The following is a 21,930-nucleotide window of genomic DNA, read 5'->3' as shown; positions in this document are numbered from 1 at the left end:
TGGGACCTAATGAAGCTTACAAGCTTTTGTACAACAAAGGAAACTATAAACAAAATGAAAAGATACCCTATGGACTGGGAGAAAATATTTGCAAATGATGTGACCAACAGGAGCTTAATTTCCAAAATATACAAACAGCTCTCATACAACTCAATAAGAAAAAAACAAACAACCCAATCGAAAAATGGGCAGAAGACCTAAATAGACATTTCTCCAAAGAAGATATACAGATGGCCAGTAGGCACAGGAAAAGATGCTCAACATCGCTAATTATCAGAAAAACGCAAATCAAAACTACAATGAGGTACCACCTCACATCAGTCATTAAAAAGTCTACAAATAACAAATGCTGGAGAGGATGTGGAGAAAAGGGAACCTACACTGTTGGTGGGAATGTAAATTGGTGCAGCTACTATGGAAAACAATATGGAGGTTCCTCAAAAAACTAAAAATAGAGTTGCCATATGATCCAGCAATCCCACTCCTGGGCATATATCCGGACAAAACTATAATTCGAAAAGATACATGCACCCCAATGTTCATAGCAGCACTATCACGATAGCCAAGACATGGAAACAACGTGAATGTCCATCGACGGATGAATGGATAAAGAAGATGTGGTACATATATACAATGGAATACTACTCAGGCATAAAAAGAATGAAATAATGCCATTTGCAAGCAACATGGATGCAAATAGAGATTATCATACTAAGTGAAATAAGTCAGAAAGAGAAAGATAAATACCATATGATATCACTTATATGTGGAATCTAAAACACAACACAAATGAACTTATCTATGAAACAGAAACAGACTTATAGACATAGAGAACAGACTTGTGGTTCCCAAAGGGGAGGGAGGGTTGGGGAGGGAAGGACTGGAAGTTTAGGATTAGACGATGCAAACTATTATACATAGAATGGATAAACAACAAGGTCCTACTGTATAGCACAGAGAACTGTATTCAATATCTTGTGATAAACCATAATGGAAAAGAATATGAAAAAGAATGTAGGTATATGATAACTGAATCAGTTTTCTATACAACATTGTAAATCAACTATACTTCAATAAAATAAATTTAAATATATATACACATATATGTGTATGTGTGTGTATATATATATATGGCCTTTAATAGATTTACATGTTACTTTAGACACCTACCTGGTTTATGCTCGTCAGAGATTAAATATCTCAACTTAAATTTTTCTCCCTTGAGTGTTTTGAGATATTTGACCTTTAGGGTTAATTAGGGGCTGCTGTATCTTTCTGAATTGTGATTATTTCCAAGTCTACCCTATTCTGTACTGGGAGCTCCTTTAAGTGCTAATAAATGTAGATTGAATGAATGACTGAATAAACAAATGAACTTGAGAAAGAGAGAATGAAAAGGGGGGAAGAGACAGAGAGAAGGAGATAGGGGATACAGGCAAGAGAGGGAGAGAGAGAGAGAGAGAGAGAACGTTGATTTGAGAAATTCTTTTACTTAAGACAACACTGTCTAGAATGGTCAGTATCATCCAATAAAAGCGGATTATTTAAGTGGAACCCTCAATCCATCAGTAATGAAAAACAGCTATTATATTTAGGATGAGACACCATATCATAAACTTGCATGGCATATTTTATTAAGACCATTTGATTAATAACAGAAGCAGCTTTTCTGGTTGAGTCTTGAAAAAAAAAGTATGAGAAACTCTATAAAAAAAATATATCAATAGTTACTGTTCATTCAAGACCTGTGCCCATATATTTTATTTTTTGTGGAGATGGGAAAAATGATTCTGGATTATGCCATTTCCTGTTTCCATGACAACACCACCTCAAAGTTCTCACAGTACAGTAATATTTTAAACATTCATTGATCAAACACTGTTTTACCTAAAACTAAACTAGAAAATATTTAAGAAGAAAAAAGCTTACTGGTGGTTTTATCTTCATCATTTTCTTTTCCTTCTTTTCCCCTCCTTTCTTCAAAAGTATCAATCAGAATAAGTATAAAAGAACCACTACCTAACCACAGGGTTTAATTCAAGGAAGACAGAAATTTCAGCTCATATACCCCAAAGTGATGAAGCCAGTGATTCAATAAAGAAAAGGAAAATAATATTCTCATAGAGAAAAAGTTACCTTCTCATGTGGAATCACAGTTTTCAATTTAAGCTACTCAGAAGCCTGGATAGTGGCCAAGAGGACTGATTTCTCAAGTACCTTCTAGGAGAGCAGTTGCTAGGTGCTTTCTCATTTTTCCTTGCTCTGAAGTTCTTTCTGGTGTGGCCACAGTGGAAGTGAGGCCTATGGCTGGTTCAGAATTGTGTGAGCTTAGCCCTGTTGGAGCTGAGACACGAACTGAGAGGCATGGCTGAGGGCCTCTGGGCTTAGGCCACAGCAGTGGCTGATCATCTTGTGTGGGGCTTTCTCTTTGGCTCTAGTTTATGAACATTTTAGGACAGATAAGAAGGAATATTTAGGATGCCAGAGGACAACTAAAGGATACAGGTTGTCAAATCTCATAGAGGTATATGACTAAATTTTCATTTCAGAACACCTGCAATAGCAACAATTTATGCAGCAAGTACCATTTCTGGAGCTTCTACTTTGACTCATATATGTTTGCCAAGAGTCTTATATGCATCATTATATTCAATGATCCTCACTGTATACGGAAAACACTATTTTTTGTGGTTTTTTTTAAATTAAAGAACTTAAAAAATTTCTTGAAGTATATCTGAATTACAATATTATATTAGTTTCAGGTGTACAACATAGTGATTCAATATTTTTATAGGTTATGCACTATACAAAGTTATAGTATTAATGACTATATTCCCTCTACTGTACAGTATATCCCTGTGACTTAATTTATTTTATAACTGGTAGTTTGTACCTCTTAATCTCCTTCACCTATTTTGACCATCCCCTTCTTCTCTGCCAACCACTAGTCTGTTCTCTGTATCTGTGAGTCTGTTTCTGTTTTGTTATATTTGATCTTTTGTTTTGTTTTGTTTTCAATTCCACATATAAGTGAAAATGTACAGTATTTGTCTTTCTCAGTCTGACTTATTTCACTTAGCATAATATCCTCCAGGTCCATCCATGTTGCTGCAGGTGGCAATAGTTCATTCCTTTTTAATGGCTGAGTAATATTCCATTGTAAATATACCACATCTTCTTTATCCATTCATCTGTTGATGGACACAGGTTGGAACGCACTCTTATTATCACATTCTGTTGTACAGAAGCAGCACCCTAAGCTTACATAGGTAAATTAATGTGCACAAGTTCAATACGGCATGGCCACAGTAGAGCTGTGGTATGAAGTCAGGCTGTCTGCTTTAAAAGCCTTCGTTTTAAACTGCTACACAATATTATGTATGTTTAAAGAGAAATATTTTCAAAATCAGGCACGAACATATAAATTTTTTACCCATAACATTTAAAGTTTTGCCCATTGTTTTTGAGTTGTGCTCGGAACTAGAATCACAAACACTCGTTGCCAAGGATAGTCCGTCAGCTATCTTTTCAGCCCTATTTGTAGCCACTCTCCACCCTTAGTACAATACAACCACCCTCAACCATTCGTATTCCCAGAACATACTTTGTGCCTTTGTTTAAACTGCACCATTTACCTTAAATGTCCTTATTCTCTTTTTCTAGCAACCAAACACCCTGCTCACTCCTCAGAGTCTAGCTCAATAGTCACCTGCACTTAGGAACTGGGAAATGGCAGGAGATTGTAGTATGGTTATTGAATTGCACTGTGAGCCTAGCATGTGTTTTGATGAATTGATACTGGTTGGAGTGAAGTTGTACTGGTTTAGGGAGTCCTAGTGTTTGCCAAGTGATGGCAGACAATTCTGATTTTCTATATCCACTGTGATTTCTCTCTAGCACAGGGAGAGGCAGGGCTACAAAAGCTACAGAGGTGCAATTCCTGTATATTCAGGAGAAAAGTTAACCACAAAGGAGGCTGATGTGTTCTTACACATAAATGGGGAAAGTAGTATGTCCAACGGGTTTTGATCCCTCATAAAGTTGTTTACACTCTGCTCCTTGTTTTATAGTTAGGGTTTATTAGAATGACCTCACTGATGGTATATTGAATTTCTATGCCTTTTGCAAGGAAAAGTAATAAGCATATATGCATTTGTTGTTTTTGTTTTTGTTTTTGTTTGCGGTACGCGGGCCTCTCACCATTGTGGCCTCTCCCGCTGCGGAGCACAGCCTCCGGACGCGCAGGCTCAGCGGCCATGGCTCACGGGCCCAGCCGCTCCGTGGCATGTGGGATCCTCCCGGACTGGGGCACGAACCCGCGTCCCCTGCATCGGCAGGTGGACTCCCAACCACTGCACCACCAGGGAAGCCCTGCATTTGTTTTTTAAATTGTTGTTGGTTATCACGTTGGACAACTTCTGTACAGTAATAAACAATCCCTCAAATCCCAGTGACTTAAACAAACAAACATGTACTGGCCGCTTGCATTTACACATTAGCAGCTGCTCATCATCTAGGCAGTTCTGCTCCACTAGCCCCTCATTCTGGGCATTAGGCTGAAAGAGCAGCCCTAACTGTTCCTGTGGCAGTGGGAAAGGAGCAAGAGAATGGGAAAATAATTGATGGCCCTTAAAACTTCTGCTTGGGAGTGGCGTATGCCACACACACTCACCTACCATTGACCCTTGACCAAATCAAGTCACATAGCTGAGCCCCATGCCTGTGGAGCCTCCCTCCCACCATGGAAGCAATGCCAGTCAAAATTGCAGAGGGTGGGGATGTACAATCCTCTTAAAAGAGTAGCTGTTAGTGGTTATACACCTGCCAAAGTTACTTAGATATTACTCATAATGTATGTGATGTCTATTGCTGATTGTTATGCACTGAATTATGTCCCCTCAAAGTTCATGTGTTGAAGTCCTAACCCCCAGTAACTAAGAATGTGATGTATTTTGAGAGAGGGTCTTCAAAGAGATAATTAAGGTTAAATGAGTTCATTGGGGTGGGCTCTAATCCAATATGACTGGTGTTGTTATAAGAATAGGAGATTAGGACACAGACACACACAGAAGGAAGACCATGTGAAGACACAGAGAAGACGACCATCTACAAGCCAATGAGGGAGGCCTTAGAATGAAACCAACCTTTCCAAATCCTTGATCTTGTACACCTAGCCTCCAGAATGGTGAGAAAATAAATTTCTAAGTCACCCATACTGCGATGCTTTGTTATAGCATCCCTAGCAAACTAGTGCACTGATGAACAAATTAGCAGAGTTTATGATATTGGTATTTCTACTTTTTACTTTATTCAATTAACACCCATAATAATAATAATCCCTAACAAACACAAAGCATTTACTATGTATTAAGTACAGAATTAAGCATGCTACATACATTGTCTATCTTATTCTCTCAGGATACTTCTATGATGCAGGTACTAATATGATCCACATTTTGTATATGACAGGGTTTGAGAAACTTGTCCCAGTTTATCCCCAAATGGAGAGCTGCTATCTGATCCTTGGTCGTCTGATTACAGAACCAGCTTCCCGCTATTGCCTTCAAGCAATTTTAGGATATCTCATAGTATTTATTAATCTCAAGAAAGCTAAGGGAATATAAAAATGAGTGAGCTATGATGCCTCTCTTGAGGAGTTTGCAATCCAGTTAACAAAACAAGAGAAGGGATAACTGTGATCCTAAGGAGGAGAAGATAAATGTCATGTAAAATGTCCTGTCCAGAATTGTTATTTATAACTTGGATGAAGAAATTGATGGCAGGATAATACATGTTGCTGATGATACAGTTGGAAGAGGCAAAGTATTCCTTGGAAAATAGACTCAAACTTTTAAAAAGAAGATAAAAGAAAACCATCTTGTCAGGGGAGAATGATTGGCCAAATCTAAAGAAATGATGTACAATGAATAAATAAAATGAACTTCTCTTAAGTCCAAAAGATAGCTGGATCAGAACAACAAAAAAATGGATGTAAACTGTTATGTGAACAAAGGGTATTTTAGCTTTTTTGGTCAGCTGTGTCACTCATTGTGGACAAGTCATTCAGAAAATGTTTACAGAGTGCCTCCTCTGCATCAGGCACTGTGCTCGGAGCCAGAGATAGAAAGATGACCAAGTCAACTCTCTCAAGATGCCCACAGCCTGGTAGAGAGACAGAGATGTAAGTACAACATTATAAAAGAATTTGGTAGATGCTTTAAATGAGTCTGAATGAAGCACGTTTGGTACACAGAAGACCTTTACACAGGGTCTGGGGAGAAAGGCAGAGAAGGCACCTGAAGTTGCGATGGGAAGAAGGAGCTTACAGAGAAGGGAGTTCATGATGTTCTATGAGAAAGGACCAGTAAGTAAAAATTCAACAGTATTAAAAAGCTCAGGTCTATTTGGCATGGTAGAAATATAGTTTTAATCATGGGCAGAGGCATACGATGAGTCTATAAAATTGGGCTGGGGCTGGGTTTTGAAGGGCAGTGCAGTCAATGCTACAAAGTTCGACCTTTCTCTTGTATGTAACAACAGGGTAATGAAAATTTCTAGAGTAGCCACATGACAACATTTGGGTTTTTGGAAGGTGATTATTCTAAACAATATAGAAAAAAGACTGGAGGGTATAGAGAATAGTTCCAGAGAGATCACTTAAGTGGTGGTTTTAATTCTCCAAGTAAGAAAAGTTGAAGACTGACCTAAGCACATTCTACTAATATTCATGCTGATGTAACAGGAGTGAGTCTCTCCACCATTCTGGCCCAAAGTTTTGAGCTGTTTTTGTTTTCTTTTTTCTAACACAACACAAGTTCAGGTGCTGGTTCCTTCTGTATCACCACACTCCCTTCAGATATTCAGGTCTTCACCTTCTTTTAAGGAGTCTTAAAAAGTTCTACCTATGAAAAAGATATATAGGGACTTCCCTGGCTGTCAAGTGGTTAGGACTCTGCACTTCCACTGCAGGGGGCACGGGTTTGATCCCTGGTCAGGGAACTAAGATCCCCCATGCTGCGTGGTATGGCCAAAAAAAAAAAGAAAAAGAAAAAAGAAAGCAATACAGTAGATTTTAAATGGGCTGAGTGAAATCTCAGGATATACACGCGATATTCCTACAGGGATGTACTTGGGTTGGGGGTGAGGTGCAAACAACTCTCAGAGGAAGATCTTCACTAGAAGGCCACAAGAGAGACACTAGCGATGCTCCTGGGCAGGATGACATGCAGGGCTCTGTTGAATGGAGATGGACAGCTCTCAGCATAGGCTTGGCTCCATCGCCTATCCCTGGATTGGCCTTATTGGTCTTTCTTTGGGTAGAGACTAGGTTCTTTCTGAAAATGATCTCTAATCTCCTTGGAGCAATCCCTCCAGGTTGTCCAGAAGGTCACCCTGACCTCCATCCTTGTCAGGTTCTCTATCTTCCTATTGATTCCCTGGAAAACTGCAGTCTTAATTTATTATTTGTAGGCTGTTTTATATGCTGATCTTTCAAATCTTTGTCTTTTGGTTTTCAAAAATTACTATTGCAAAAAACCTTGGTTCTTATAAAACAAGAGCTTTCAAAACTATCATATTTTATATTAACTTCAAAAAATTGAGTGTTTTTCTTTGTGTTCATGCTAAATCAATCTTAAACTCCCCTCTTCTCATTCCCCTTAAACTAAAGGGTATCTCTAAGGTCTGAATCCCTATACAGGGACATATATGATCAGGCAAGTATGGAAAAACATCATATTAATTAACTTTTTCCAAAATATAATTTTATTAAAATAACTATTTTAAAATCTAGCTAAAATGTATGATCTCCTGGGGAAAAAAAAGTTCCTAAAGTTGGCTCAAGAAGAAACAGAAAATAGCATAGGTTAATAACCATAGAAAACAAATTGCAGAAGATGTCAAAGTACTAAACTAACTCACAAGGAGGATGCCAAGTTTTATGTGTGATGCTTTGAAGGATCACATATAATTCCTATAATTTAAAAAATGCCTCTAAGCATTGGTTTTCAAAATATCTAGGCACAAGAATCACTTGAGGAGTTAGTAAACACCCTTATCTTCTCTTAATACTTTGATGCAGTAGTTATGGGATGGGACCCAGGAATCTGAATTTTAAGCAAACAGATATTTGGAAAACTATACTATTCTTTGAGAAACCTGTTTAAAGCCATGGTCTTTAATATGAAGTTTGCTTGAAAAATACAATAGAGTGAGGAAGAAAATAGAACTTTCATTTATTTTTTTTTTCCTAGTGAAAGAAAGACATTTTACTTTAAAGTTTTTTCTAAACTGATTGATCTACTACCCTCTCTGAGTTTATATGTCAGGTGGCCAAGCCGAACACATAGCCCAGCAGAGAAAAGTCCTGGGAGAAAAGTATGGGTGCCACCTGGCCCTCTCATGGTCGCGTTTGCACTTTCACACTGCACTGCAATCTTCCTGGGTTACATCTTATAGTTGGCACTAAACGAATCCTTACAAAATGGACAAGTGGCATGATTATATTCTTGAATAGAAGCAACAGATTGGAGAGAGTGCTCCTAATAAGATAATACTTTTTCTATTCATACTTAAAAAAAAAAAAGACTACATCAATCACATTATGAGGCAAACACAAAGATGATCTAACTAGATATGAAAAACATCAGCCCAAATAATGCTAATGTGATCAAAAATGTTACTGGAGACTTCGAACCTACACACAGTATCAACAACAACAAACTTATTCCAAGTGTACATTGTGCCTTGTGTGTTAACTAATAAAAGGATGAAATCATCAGGATCAATGACATTTAAAAGCTAAGCAGGGCTTCCCTGGTGGCACAGTGGTTGAGAGTCCACCTGCCGATGCGGGGGACGCGGGTTCGTGCCCCGATCCAGCAGGATCCCGCGTGCCGCGGAGTGGCTGGGCCCGTGAGCCATGGCCGCTGAGCCTGCGCGTCCGGAGCTTGTGCTCCGCAGCGGGAGAGGCCGCAGCGGTGAGAGGCCCGTGTACCGCAAAAAAAAAAAAAAAAAAAAAAAAAAAAAAAAAGCTAAGCATCCAGAATATTATAAATAATTTTAGTTATATATATAAAATCTATAAATAAATAAAATATATATACTGGAATACAAATACTGGAAGAAAGTATGGAATTTTCTCAAAAATACTAAAAATAGAACTACCATATAATCTAGCATTTCCACTCCTGGGTATAAATCTGAAAAAACAAAACACTAATTCTAAAAGATACATGCACCCCAATGTTCATAGCAGCACTATTTACAACTGCCAAGATATGGAAGCAACCTAAGTGTCCATCAACAGATGAATGGATAAAGAAGATGTGATAATATAACACACACACACACACACACACACACACACACACACAATGGAATACTACTCAGCCATAAAAAGAATGAAGTTTTGCCATTTGCAACAACATGGATGGACTTGAAAGGTATTATGTGAAGTGAAATAAGTCAGACAAAGACAAATACTGTATATCACTTATATGTGGAATCTAAAAAATACAACAAACCAGTAAATATAACGAAAAAAGAGTCAGACTCAGATCTAGAGAACAAACTAGTGGTTACCAGTGGGGAGAGGGAAAGGGAAAGGGGCAATACAGGGGTAGGGGATTAAGAGATACAAACTATTATGAATAAAATAAGCTACAAAGATATATTGTACCACACTGGGAATATAGCCAGTATTTTATGATAACTATTAATGGAGTATGACCTTTAAAAATGATGAATCACTATACTGTACACCTGTTACTTATATAACATTGTACATCAACTATGCTTCCATAAAAATAAGCTCTTAAAAATAAAAAAAAATACATATACTGTGGTTATATTCTAACATCATTTTTTGGTGATAGGTGTGCATCATCAAAAATATTAGACCTCTTCTTCAAGCATGGTCCATGAATAGGCACCAGTCATGAACTATTTGTTGCAGGTCCATGATAAATACAGCAATTGAGAGTCAGTATTTTAAAACTTTGATAGTAATTTGACAGAGTTATTTTATGTCCGTTAAATCTAATAATGAAGAAATTTAACTTGTATTTTCATTGTTTTTGTTTTTTTAATTTTGTTTTTCTCTTAATTTCTTTTTATTTTGTTTTAACAAAGTAGCAATAAATGATGAGTTGGAAATGAAGAAAAAAGATCTCTAACCACAGATCATTTGAAAATCACTGTTCTAGAGCATAAAAGAACATGTAAACTATCCTAATTAATTCTATAAAGTCCTGGTACTAAAATCTTACAAATATCCCACAAAAAAGAAGTCTACAAACTAATCTCAATTATGTTATATGTAAAATATTAGGAAATCAAACTAGCCTCAAATTAAAATAATAATATGCCCTAGGTAGAATTTTAATTTTTCCCCTTTAATTTTTAAACTATAAAGACAGTTCAACATTAGAAAATCTATTAATATGTGTTATTATGCTAATAGTTTTAAACATAGTAACATAATTATCTTGAGAACTATACATAAAAATTATTTTGTCAACAAAGCTTAGGTTATTAGACCTTCCAGGTTGGTGAACACATGGAAATTTGGGGAGAGTGACACACCTGGAGAGGGCATGGGAGCTCTGAGCCCTTTCCTCATACCTTGCCCTATGCATCTCTTCCATCTGGCTGTTCCTGAGTTATATCCTTTTATAATAAACTGGTAATCAAACCCACCCATTTTGCTATTGTACATCTAGGATGCTGTGTTCCATGACCTTCTGGTTCTTCATGATGTGCAGCTGTTACATTTTACCTGCCTAGCACTCCGAGGGGCTTCTACACTCCCTCCACCTGACCCTGCAATGAACACCTTCATACTCATCCTTTTATACACGTATTTGAAAATTTGTTTTGAATACCCAGAGAAGATTTGCAGAACAAGACTATTCAAACAGTTTGACTAGGAATAGCAGGAATGTTCTCCAGAATGCCTATACCCATCTATTCTTTTAAAAAAATTTTATTTAAAAAATTAAAAGAAAATTTTTTTGGCTGCGTCGGGTCTTAGTTGTGGTATGTGGGATCTTCATTGTGGCAGGCGGGATCTTTCGTTGTGGCGTGCAGGCTTCTCTCTAGCTGTGGCATGAGGGTTTTCTCTCTCTATTTGTGGCGCACAGGCTCCAGAGTGCATGGACTCTGTAGTTGTGGCGTGCGGGTTCCAGAGCGCATGGGCTCTGTAGTTTGTGGCACACGGGCTCTCTAGTTGAGGCGAGTGGGCTCAGTAGTTGTGGCGTACAGGCTTAGTTGTCCCGCTGCATGTGGGATCTTAGTTCCCCGACCAGGGATCGAACCCACGTCCCCTGCATTGGAAGGTGGATTCTTTACCACTGGACCACCGGGGAAGGCCCTACCCATCTATTCTATAACTGGCAGTGTGTGATAGCTTTGTATCCTCATATCCCTGGCAACATTTGCCATTATTGCGCTTTTCAAATTATTTCAATGTACTTTCTACATTATGGCACATAGTACTTCATGTTATCAGGTCACTCTTTCTGTCATTCTTTTTAGCCTTTTCTTCCTAGGGGTGAAATGACACAGTTATTTTTGTAGGCCAGTCTAGTCAATTGCCTACCACAAAATACAAAGTTGATAAAAATGAACTTGAATAAAAACTAAGCTATGTTCCATCACTCAAAAAAAAAAAAAAAAACACCCAAGGCAGGTTATTAAACATCACTGAGTGCAATTTTTCATAATTATATATAATTCTTTTTATGAATGAATAGAAAAGCATCTGGAACATTATAAAACCAAAATGATCACAGCGGTTGTTTTTGTTTTTGTTTTTTTTTAGGATCAATACTACTTTATTTATGTAAACATTTCCATTCTAGGGTACTTTAAAAAGGAGATGTGAATTCTCTCTGAGATTCAGTTCTAATTCAGTTGATATGAATATAGACTGTGTGGGAGTTTAGTGTAGTATTGTTACAACTTTGCATATAAAAATATAGGTATATATATATATATAATACATATATTTATTATTACACATACATACACACACAGAGTTTATAAAATGCAAACCTCTTCTGAGGGCCAGACCTTCTTACATACCTCACTTAACTTCTCATACCTAAAGCTTTTTGAATTGTCCCAGTCAGAACTGCTTGTTCCTCTTTTGAGCTTCTACAATGCTTTGTCCTCCTTAATTTTGGCTTTTTAAAGTAAATAATTGTGTAAGTGTTGATCTCCCAATTTTGTGTTCCCCCACCTCCACCCACCCAGGGTGCTTAGCATAGCTCATACTTGAGACAGTTCAAATGTACTAACCAAGTTAAGAGATTGTTCAGTTGAACTTCTGTGCTAAGAGGTTCTGCACATGGGTGATGTAGGTGGCTCGAGATTTGGCTGTTGTCCATTTGTATGTCTTCTTTGGAAAACTGTTCAGATTCTTTGAACATTTTTTTTTTTATTGTGGTACGCGGACCTCTCACCGTTGGGGCCTCTCCCGTTGTGGAGCACAGGCTCCGGATGCGCAGGCTCAGCGGCCATGGCTCACGGGCCCAGCCACTCCGCGGCATGTGGGATCTTCCTGGACTGGTGCATGAACCTGTATCCCCTGCATAGGCAGGCGGCCTCTCAACCACTGCGTCACCAGGGAAGCCCACATTTAAGTTTTTAATCCATTTTGAGTTAATTTTTGTGAGTGATATAAGATAGGGATATGATTTCTTTTTTTTTTTTTTTTTTGCATCTGAATATCTGGTTTTCCCAATACCATTTATTAAAGAGACTATTCTTTTCTCATTGAGTATTGGGCCCCTCATCAAATATAAATTGGCTGTGTACACATAGGTTTATTTCTGGGCTATTTGTTGTGTTCCATTAGTCTATGTATCTGTTTTTATGTTGGCACCATACTTGTTTGATTACTATAGCTTTGTAATATCATTTGAAATCAGGAAGTGTGATGCCTCCAGTTTTGTTCTTCTCTATCAAGATTGCTTTGGATATTTGGGTCTTTTGTGGTTTTCTATGAGTTTTAGGATTTTTTCTGTTTCTGTGAAAAATGCCATTGCAATTTTGATAAAGACTGCATTGACTCTCCAGATGACTTTGGGTAATATGGACATTTTATCAATATTAATTCTTCTGAGCCATGACATGAGATATCTTTCTATTGGTTTGTGTCTTCTTTAAATTTTTTCATCAAAATTTTATAGTTTTCAGTGTACAGATCTTTCACCTCCTTGGTTAAATGTACTGTTACATATTTTATTGTTTTTGATACTATTGTGAATGAGATTGCTTTCATTATTTCTTTTTCAGACAGTTCATTGTTAGTATATAGAAATGCAACTGATTTTTATACATTGATTTCTGTATCCTGCAATGTTAACTTAATTTGTTTATTATTTCTAACATTTTAGGTGAAGTCTTTAGGATCTTTTCTATATAAGGTTATGATATCCGCAACCAGAGAAAATTTTACATCCCCCTTTCTGATTTAATGTCTTTTGTTTATTTTTTCTTCCCTAATTACGTAGGCTAGAACTTCTAGAAATATAATATACTAAAATGTTACTGTGGTTGTTTTTGTTTTGATTCATTTTCTTTTTCTATAGCCATTTTCTAAACTTTCTATAATAAATATAGTTGTATATAAGTTTTAAAAAAAGTCATTATAAACCCATAGCTTTGCATGTGAATAGAGTTTGTACAAAACATGTTAAGAATATTACTCACTTAGAAGTTTATACATTTATCAGCTTGTTTTAGAAGTTATTTGCTCAATGGCTTATCTTCAGGAATGAACAATTTGAAGTTGACAAAGAAAAGGAACCAAAAATCCCTTTAGTGTCTAAAACTACTGTGTTTTAAATGTATTCACATAATGAGGACTGACTTTTTGTTTTCTGAAAAGCACCAGGTCTTTTACCGCCCCACTCTGTACCCATATTTATTTCCCAGCTAACAGGGTTCAGTACGGCCATTCTTCTCCCTTTGAAATTTCCCTTCCCTTACTACAGATAATTTCTGCTTTGTATTTTTGAATATGCAATTGCTCTGAATTTTCTGATGCTTCTTTGCAGCCTACCTAGCAAATGCCTTTTCTAATAGCTCTAGTTGTCACTATCACCTTTATCTTTTTTTGACCAATTAAACCATATGAATAATTATTTACTATAAAGTCACTAATACTCTCTAAATATCTTGCTTAACCAATTTAGTTCAGTAGTACCTTTATTTTCTGTATATTTATATTAGATTCTCCAAATAAACCTTCATTTCCTTTAGAAAAAATACTTCAGTCACATAAAAAGCAAACCAAAAGCTATTGTGTACAGTGAAAAAAACAAGATGAGAAATTGTCAATATAGTATTGAATCTTCATTCATTCTTCCACAAAAATATTTTTGAGTGCCTACTATGTGCCAGTCACTGTTCTAAGAGCTGGTGATATGGCAATTAATATAAAAGATGGGATCTTTGTCATGAAGGGGCATACATCCATGCATATATACATATCTATAATAAAACACCAGTCTGCAATAAAAAGAAAGAACAGAATAAGAGGACAAAGAGTATACTGATTATTCTTCATGTATCCTTTTAGATCTACTCTCTATCCTTTCCTGCTTGAATTTGGACTTAAATGGAGAGGTTAAGGCTAAAGATAAAATAGGGCTTGTTGCTGTATGTGGCATCTAAAGCTAATTGGATTGGATGAGATTATTTAAGGAGCAAGTATGAACAGATGAGCACTGAGCCATCAGCACTGAAGCATTTTGAGGATGGGAACAGGGCCAGCTTCATAGGCACACAACTTGTGTTGTCACACAGGACCTTGTGATTAAAGGACCCTGTGCTTGGTTTAATGCTCTGTTCTCACTGTCTTGAAATTCCTAATAATTTTTGAATGAGGGCTCTGCATTTTCATTTTGCACTGCACACTCCAAATTATGTCAGGCCTGGTTGGGAACATAAGGATTCAGCATAGTCAAGAGCCAATGAAGTAAACTGAAAACCAAGGGAGTGTGTTAGTGTTGTCATAAAAGCTAAGTAAAGAAAGTGTATGGAGATGAACAGAGTGATCAACAGTCTCAAAAGCTGTTGCAAGGTCAAGTTATCTTTGGCCTGAACTCTGATTATTGAATTTAGTAACTTGGTTGTGACTGTTGCCCAGGTTGAACTGGGCTGTAGAGAGAAGATAAGAGGATAAGAACAAACACTGAGCATGGACGACTCTTGCAAGCACTTTTCCAGTTCACGGGAAAGCTTAAAACTGGGCAGGAGCTGAAAGATATATGGGGTCAAGACAAGGCTTTTCTAAAATGGAGATATTATGGCATATTTTTCCCTTCAGTAATGACTCATTAAAGAAGGGAGGGGAGTGGTGAAGTGGGGTGGAAATAATTACAGAAGCAAAGTTTTTGAGGAGAAGAGGGGAATGGGATCCAGTGCAAAGCAGAAGATTTTTCCCAGGAGCAGATGGAAGGCAAAGTGCGTGGACAATGCCTGTGCCTGGTACCTTTTGAAGAAAGGTATAAGAGTATAAGAGTCTTATATATATATACAGAGTCTTATATACTCTGTATAAGAGTCAGAGTCTTCAGTTGAGGTAGGAAGCAGAGAGGGGATGTTGAAGTTTGAGGAAAGAGAAGAGAGTGTGAAACCTCTAAGAGGACGGGTAAGTGAATGGGATTAGAACTGACAGGTAGCACCAAGGGACATTAAACGGCTTAGCTACATGAAAATACATACAGCTGGTAAAGTCTGCTAAAATTTTCATGCCAGCTATCTCTGGTGATTATTTCTTTTTTGCAACTTTCTGATTCTCCAAATTTTCCCTAATAGGCATATAGTGCTTTCATAATTAGCCTTTTAAAACTGTTATGGAAAGGTGAAAAGCAGGACATTAATGTATGAGGCAGGTGCTTAAGACTTGCAGCAGGTGATGGGGAATCAAAGAGAACAGAGACATCATTCCTGTTGCTTCTGAAAGCAATGCCATGGACTAGATAAAGAGCAGTCCAATTTTCTGCAGAAATGAGGAACAAGACAAAATATCTTTGACCCTTTTTCAGGCCTTCAGATTTACTCTGTGTCTAGGCTTGAGCCACTGATTGTGTTTCTCAGTTGAATTTGAAAGGCCTACTGGCAGAAATCTTCCCCAGTTCTGGCACCAGGTTGGCCGCCATTCTTGGTAGTTGGGTAGTGATAAACACTCTTACCCTTGCCTGCAAGTTCATGGATGTTTTAATGGGAAGCTGGGTGAGGCTCTGTCAGGGATGAACCAGCCATCTCTTATACCATAAACTCATTAATATTTTAAAGTTTTCTTGCTTGTTAAAATGGTTAAAAGTAAATCCCTCTCCTCAGAAGTTGAAGTCCTTGATGTCTGCTTTCAGAGTGTCCTTAAGTCACTCATTATTTGTCTCATTAACAGTTTTGCCTGTTATTTTTTAAAAGCACAAATCAAGTTCGTTGTTCCAAAAAGGAATTTAAGAGATAATACATTGTTATGAAGGGACTGTTACTAATTCCAAAACATTTTCACCCTGTTAGACCCTGTAATATTAGCTCATGTGTGCTTTTAGTTTGATCCATGATAGATGGGGTGGTGAATGGGGAATTTCAGGGCAACATTTTAAACCGAGTTCCTCTAAGCAATTTACCCTCATCTTTCTGCTGAAATCTTTGTTGGGATCGTAAATCAGCTCTCAGGACAAGATGTGGGAATTAGATCCTATGACTGTTAACACACCCCATGGAGCTCAGCTGTGTGGATGCAGAGGTGGTAACTCTGCATGGGGTGTGAGGTAGGGTGTGTGTTTGGAACGCTGAGTGTGGTGAGCTGAAGATTTAAGAGCCAGCAGCAGCTGTGGAAGGCAAGTCCAGAGTTTTACATTAGGAGAAAGCGGGGTGGTGGGGGGCGGGGGATGGATATTTCTCTTGTGGTAGAAATGATATTTAACTTAACAATATGTATTTGGATTACATCACCTTTCCTTCATAAAATGGAGAAACTCACTGATGAATTTCTTTCATCATTAAACTCTTTCATAATGAATTTCTTACATAAGAAACCTCCTTTATAAATTTATCTATTCTTTGTATTCATGCATGAATGTAAATTCTTAAAAGGATAGCACAGTTATTTTTAACATTAGTTTACATATATTGCTATTGAAAATAAAGATTAAAATAGATGAAGAGAACTGTATGAGCACTGGGTCTAATTACTAAAAAAACCTGAACTTTGCGTGATGTTAACGTTAATCTACAAATCAATTGAAGGGAATTATTTGCAGCTAGGCATTTATTTTCGTGAAAGATTATGTATGACTTACATTAGATGGGCTGAAATGGGGAGGTGATCACTGCAGTTGTTGTGGGTGAAAAGCTCAGGATACGGTTAGAAGCAGATTTTTAGAATCTCATGAGGAAGGGCTCAAAGAACAGCATGATCAGTACATCACTAGACAATGCTTGCTTACGAGAGAAAGATAGGGAAATGAATTCTTATTGCCTGGAACTCTTGGTAGTCAGGCAAGCTTAAATTAGTATTCTTGAGAAAATCATAAAGTCTCATTTATCATATTTGTGCAATGAAAATAATACCTACTTTATAGGTGGTGGGATTTAAATAATACACACACACACACATACACACACACACACATCCTGGATACAGTACAAGTTTAAAACATTGTACTTTATTGTCAGGTCCCTTAGAGAGGGCATCTATGACAAAAGGGTCACTAAAGCTAGCCCTTTAGAATTAGAAGACAACTCCAACTTTGGGGACAACATATGAGTCCAAGCACCTATATTATCTGTGAGCCTGTCCTCTCTCCTTTTTTCACGAGCAAAACTGGGATTCTGTTATGATTGAAGGACCTCTCTCCTTACTTGCAATACTGGATGTTTTGGGACACCTGCAAGGAAGTTGCAGATTTACACTGATAGAATAAAAGACTATAGTTAATCTCTCCTTTTTCACAGCCAGAATAGAGGACTGACCTTAGGCTTTTTTTTTGGTGGAAGGTTAGGGAGGTGGTGATCCTCATCTGGGGATAAGCCTACATAAGTCATAGAAGACCTTGCCAGTTTGGGTGGAGGACAACCAGAGGCCCTGCATGGCTGGTCAGCGAGTCAGTCGCTGGCCCCGCTTCAGCCCTCCAGGAGTCTGGATGATTGAGGAAGATCACCGGGTGATCTGATAGAGGACTGCGGAAGGGGAGGATCAAGTCAACCTCTTCCAGACTCATTATAGTCCCCTAAAGCATTAATGACATTTTTGCTTCATACCGATACAAGGAAAATCTTAGTTCATTGACCTAACAAATAATTACAGCTCTTTGGCAAGCTTTTGTTCATGGAAACTGGCAGCATTTCCAAACACTTTAATGACGTTTATTGCCTTAACCAGCACCTGTTCTTTACCCTGCCTGCATACTCCAAAGAAAAGTTAACTGAAAGAGAGAATGATTCATTTCATACCCTGATGTTTTCTTATGACCACAGCTGTGGCCACTTCAGTGTCCAGCAAAGTATTTCTTTGGCGAGTGACCTAGGGAGGGGCGGAAAGCGGAGTGGAAGAGGCCTCTGGAAAGTCTTTAACACTGGGGCGTATTCTCTACTATTTGACTCCAAGAAATTCCCACTCATGGAATCTGGCCTATCATAAATAACTTTTCTTTTCTGTACTTGATTCAACTTAATAAATCATGTCAACAAACTATGGTGAATGATGACTGTTCTTCACCCAACAAAACAACAGCCTTCCTGGTTGAAGCTCTGGAAGGATAGAAATCTATCAGTTCCAGTTTCCTCCTGCTGGGCAGAATCTTCTATCTCAGCGGGCTGATTCCTCTTCTTCATAACTCCTCCCCTAGAATGAGTTCTTCCTTTCTCTGACCCCTAGGATATCCTGACATGCATTCCTCCTCTTCTAATTTGCCTTTGTCAGCCTTAATTCTGAAATAATATCTCTGTAAGATGCAGAAAGGTGACATTTGTCACCAAAGGTAAATTCTCAATAAGGATATCTTTTTAAAAAACTTGTCTTAAAAGAAAAATCATGCCCAAACCAGCCAGGTCTTCTACTTTGGTGTTTTTTCTCTTTTTTTTCTTTCTCTTTCTTTTTTTTTTCTACTTTGTTTTTAAAGGTAGACTTTAAAAAATAAATTAGTCCCACTAATAAATTGTAACTGGTGTACAAAATGGTATGGGAATGAGGTGTATTCCTTCTACTTGTACCAACAATAGTTCATATGCCTGTCCTCCCAATTGTATCACAAATTGTCAAATCTTGGTGCACTGTCACATCTGATATTTCACATAACTGAATCTTTCCTAAATAATTATACTGTTTCCCAAGCTCACAACTCTTTTTCTAAACCAAGCCTCTCATAGAGTCTGTCTCCACACAAAGATTTTCTTCCCAATTTTCTTCTTCTAATAACATTGTGCTTATTTTTGATTGCTATTAAACACACCCACCATAATCTCCAACATCGTTCTTCACAACCACTCCATCATGGCCCTTACAGTTTGCTACATTTCATATCTACCATTTTGTTTCCCTTCCCACTGCCACCACCCTAGCTCTGATATACGGGTAGTCTTTGCTTTGCATGGCAGTGAGAGACCCATAAAAATGACTGCAAACAGAAACCATGCAAAGCAATCTCATCACTCAAAGGGGGAAAATTATAGTTGTTCTGGGACCTTTAAAAAAATTTTATCAACACATTAAAAACTCTTTTACTGTAGGTTATAAGCATATAGGGAAACTGAAAATTATAAAACTCAGAGTTAATACGTATACTGTAATTTGAAACATTTGAAGCACTGAGCAGTAAAGAGGTTTTTTCTTTGTAGAAATCTTATCAAGAGCAGTTTGAACAGTGCTTGCCCTCCTCTTATCGTATTACATACAGTGTGGAGTGAGCATCTTTATTATGCTTTGGTGAGTTGTCACAGCACAGGGAGATCAGCTGGGTGCTTTGCGATGACCTACAGGGGTGGGATAGGGAGGAGGAGAGGGAGGCTGAAGGGGGAGGGGATACAGGGACAGGTATGTGCATATGGCTGATTCGCTTTGTTGTACAACAGAAACTAACACAGTATTATGAAGCAATTACACTCCAATAAAGATCTATTAAAAAAATTGCATTGGCTTCTGACTACTTATCCTTCGTCCTTTGTGCTTTCAATGTCATGAAATACATTAAATACATTAAATACATGAAATACATTAAAGAAACTCTGATAGTTTCTTTAATGTGAAGATTTTTTTTTGTTTGTTTTTTTGCTAGTGTGCCTTCTTCTGAGACATCTTCATCCTTTTCACCACAATCATCTTCCTCATTTGTGTCACTAAGTTTGCCTTCACCGACTTTCTCTGGCTGCACACTGTAGTCTCTCAGACAGTGACAGTGTCAACATTCCCACAGACAGCTATTTCTTCTATAACTCCATTTACGTTCAATTTGAATTTCACTTGCAGCTTTATTAATTTTTGTTACTTTGCTGCACTTCAACTCTTATCCAATTTCCTCTTTGGTCATCCATTTTTCAAATGTTATGCAGGTTTATCATTGGAAGACAAGGAGGCAACACAACTACAGGCTTTGCTGTCTGTGTGTGAAACGAGTAACAGATGTGTGGTGGCCAATCACCAATAGACTTTGCAGAAAGTGACATGACTGGTCACTGATTATGATGTGCATCTGTTATTTCTGTAGTGATATGCAAATTGAAGATCTAGCAGTGAAGTTTCTACTTTATGCAGTTATTCACAGCTAATATATTATGGTAACTGAAATGAGAACTGTGTTGTTAAGGAACTGGTGTCATTTAACTAAACTGTGATAATTGCAATCTGTTTATTATTGTAACCATGTAAAGCAAGGATGACCTGATTGCGACTAGGATAATTTTCCGGCTTCTCTTTTTATCTTCGGTGTCTCTAATCCATCTGACATTCACTGGTCCAAATTTTCCTCTAGGATTACTATTGCCTTATTCATCACTTAACCACTCAAGGACCTCACAGAATCACATGTGTAGTTTTCACCCAACACAGTTGTAACATAATTGTAACCATCTACCTAGTTGGCCTAGGCACCTCTACTTACATTTTGTAATTTCATCTCTATTAATCCTCTGGGGGTAACAGGTTTTCCTGAGCCCTGCTGCAGGATTAGGAAATCCTGCTTTGTTCTTGTTGTGGTTGCGGCTGCTGTTCATAATTTCTGCAGGAAGTTAGTTCTATAGGAAGACTCAGCTCCGTTGTTAAAACTGGACCTTCGGGGTGTCATGTCTGAGCGATACCCCAGTAGGGTAGATTTGAAGAGCTGTCCCTTTTGTTTCCCTGAGCTCCCCGCAAGACTTGCTCTCCAAATACACTGAGGCCTGTGAGAGTAACTGCTGAACTTCCAAGTGGGAAACAAGTGATTAGACTTCTCAAACTTGTTGCTTTGTAGATGACAGCAACACAGACCCTTCTGCCTGATGTTTTACCTGTCATCTCCCAAATCAGAGTCTGGGAACAGTCATCTCACCTTGATTATTTACTCAGGGGTATCCGTCTCCTTGGTACTGCTACAGTGAGATGTCAGTGCCTCCTTCACAGTCTGTCTTTTGGTTTCTAGGAAATAGGACAATATCACTGAGTTTGTCTTTGTATTTACCATAAAACATCCTCTAAAGAATAAGAGGTGACTATAAAGAGACATTTTCTGTCTTATTATTCTGAGTCCCCAAAGGAAAACCCATAGAATCAAGCAAACGTCTGTGACTATCTTGAACAACAGAGTATAACAGAAGTGATGCCACAGGCCTTCTGAGGCTAAATAATAAGAACACCTTGCATTTTTGCCTTGCCTTCTTAGGACACTTATTCGTAGAACTCAGCTGCTATGTATGCTGTAAGGATGCCCAAGCTAG

At 37.8% G+C, this 21,930-nt stretch overlaps 1 long non-coding RNA gene across 2 annotated transcripts in view; it reads right to left on the bottom strand.

The window, feature by feature from the left end:
* The window catches only part of LOC109550766 (uncharacterized), a 211,099-nt gene that overhangs the window by 51,015 nt on the left and 138,154 nt on the right, over window positions 1-21,930 (bottom strand). For both annotated transcript variants that reach the window (XR_012333878.1, XR_012333877.1), the window contains one exon: window positions 21,546-21,631. This is a non-coding gene — a long non-coding RNA (uncharacterized lncRNA). The remainder of the gene's footprint in view (window positions 1-21,545; window positions 21,632-21,930) is intronic.

The sequence above is a fragment of the Tursiops truncatus genome, chromosome 9, assembly GCF_011762595.2.
Source record: "Tursiops truncatus isolate mTurTru1 chromosome 9, mTurTru1.mat.Y, whole genome shotgun sequence".
Classification (NCBI taxonomy): domain Eukaryota; kingdom Metazoa; phylum Chordata; class Mammalia; order Artiodactyla; family Delphinidae; genus Tursiops; species Tursiops truncatus.
The sequence above is the reverse complement of the archived record's forward strand: the minus strand, read 5'-3'. Positions and strand labels throughout refer to the sequence as shown.